Genomic DNA, 2,500 nt, shown 5'->3' with positions numbered 1-2,500 from the left:
TTGTTCTGGCTACACCAGGTCACCAGGTTGTCAGCTTCCCACCTATAGTCAGACTCATCCCCACCAGAGATCAGCCCAATGAGGGTGGTGTCGTCCGACAAACTTCAAGAGTTTGACGGACAGATGATTGGAGGCGCAGCTGTTGGTATACAGGGAGAAGAGCAGTGGGCAAAGGACGCAGCCCTGAGGAGTTCCCGTGCTGATGGACCTGGAGTCAGAGACTTCTGTTCCCGGCTTAACGCACTGCTTCCTGTCAGAGAGGAAGTCTGTGATCCACCTGCAGGTGGAGTAGGGCACGTTCAGCTGGAAGAGCTTGTCCTGAAGCAGGGCAGGGATGATGGTGTTGAAGGCAGAGCTGAAGTCCACAAACAGGATCCTGGCGTAGGATGCTGGGGCGTCCACATGCTGTAGGGTGAAGTGGAGGGCCATGTTAACTGCGTCGTCCACAGACCTGTTGGCTCTGTAGGCAAACTGAAGGGGGTCCAGGAGAGGGTCTGTGATGGCTTTGAGGTGTGCCAGGAGCAGGCGCTCAAAAGACTTCATTACCACAGATGTAAGGGCGACCGGTCTGTAATCATTTAGTCCTGTTGGCCTTAGCTTTTTGGGCACAGCGATGATGGTGGAGGACTTGAGACAGGCTGGTACATGGCATGTCTCCAGGGAGGTGTTAAAGATGTTGGTGAACACCGGAGACAGCTGGCCAGCGCAGTGCCTGAGGGTGGCTGGAGAGACAGAGTCCGGCCCGGCTGCTTTGCGTGGATTCTGCCTCTTGAAAAGCCCATTAACTTCTCCCTCCTGAAAGGAGAGAGTCGTTTCTGTAGTATGGGTGGGGGATGGGGCCTCTTGGGTGGGAAGGGGTGGTTCAGGACAGTCCAATTGTCTTTCAAATCTACGGTAGAACTCGTTCAGGTCGTTGGCTAGGCGGGAGTCGTTAGTGGTGTGGGGCGCTCTGGGTTTGTAGTTGGTGATGTGCCTGAGCCCTTTGGCAGACAGAAGCAGCGTCGTTAGTAGAGAACTGGTGTTTTAGTGTCTCTGAGTACAGTCGTTTAGCCTCTCTCACCGCTTTGCTAAACCTGTTCTTCGACTCCTTGAATCTGTCTCTATCCCCACTCCTAAACGCTTCCTCCTTCTCCAACCTCAACCTTTTGAGCTTTGCTGAGAACCAGGGCTTGTTGTTGTTAAAGTTCACCCTGGTACGTGTTGGGATACAGCAGTCCTCACAGAAGCTGATGTACACAGCCTCTGTGAGTTCATCCAGACTATTGGTAGCAGTCGTGAACATATCCCAGTCAGTACAGTCTAAGCACGCCCGCAAATCTTCCACAGCCTCACTGGTCCACTGTTTAGATGTCCTCACAGCAGGTTTACAGAGTTTTAGTTGCTGCCTGTATGCACGAATCAGGTGGACCAAGGGAGTTCTGTGCGAGCCGAACAGCCCCGTGACCCACAAGAGAAACATCCCCGCCAAATTCGAGCGTTTGACGGGGTCTATCCGTGAAAAAATATTCACGTTTTTGAGTGCACATGCATTTCTGCTGCAAATGCCTCTGGAAGTTTCATGCCGTTCGTATGCCAATTGTGGCAACACGAAAATGACCCGTTTTCCCATTCCGAGGGATTTCTGTGCGACCCTAACAGCCCCGTGAGCCACAAGAGACACATCCCCGCCAATTTCTAGCGTTTCACGGGGTCTATCCGTGAAAAATATAGACGTTTTTGAGTGCACATGCATTTCTGCTGCAGATGCCTCTGGAAGTTTCATGCCGTTCGTACGCAATGTGGCAACACGAAAATGACCCCTTTTCCCATTCCGAGGGATTTCTGTGCGACCCTAACTAACAGCGCCCGTGAGCCACAAGAGAGACATCCCCGCCAATTTATAGCGTTTCACGGGGTCTATCCGTGAAAAATATAGACGTTTTTGAGTGCACATGCATTCCTGCTGCAAATGCCTCTGGAAGTTTCATGCCGTTCCTATGCAATGTGGCCACACAAAAATGACCCGTTTTCCCATTCCGAGGCATTTCTGTGCGACCCTAACAGCCCCGTGAGCCACAAGAGAGACATCCCCGCCAACTTCTAGCGTTTGACGGGGTCTATGCGTGAAAAATATTAAAATTTTTGAGTGCACGTGCCTTTCTGCTGCAAATGCCTCTGGAAGTTTCATGGCGTTCCTATGCAATGTGGCAACACGAAAATGACCCCTTTTCCCATTCCGAGGGAGTTCTGTGCCACCCTAACAGCCCCGTGAGCCACAAGAGACACATCCCCGCCAATTTCTAGCGTTTCACGGGGTCTATCCGTGAAACATATAGAAGTTTTTGAGTGCACATGCATTCCTGCTGCAAATGCCTCTGGAAGTTTCATGCGGTTCGTACGCAATGTGGCAACACGAAAATGACCCGTTTTCCCATTCCCAGGGATTTCTGTGCGACCCGAACAGCCCCGTGAGCCACAAGAGACACATCCCCGCCAATTTCTAGCGTTTCACGGGGTCTAT

The sequence above is a fragment of the Petromyzon marinus genome, unplaced genomic scaffold (assembly GCF_048934315.1).
Source record: "Petromyzon marinus isolate PM22_M1 ecotype Great Lakes invasive population unplaced genomic scaffold, UKy_Petmar_22M1.pri1.0 PM_G_Scaffold_28, whole genome shotgun sequence".
Classification (NCBI taxonomy): Eukaryota; Metazoa; Chordata; class Hyperoartia; order Petromyzontiformes; family Petromyzontidae; genus Petromyzon; species Petromyzon marinus.
This window is presented reverse-complemented; position numbering follows the sequence as displayed.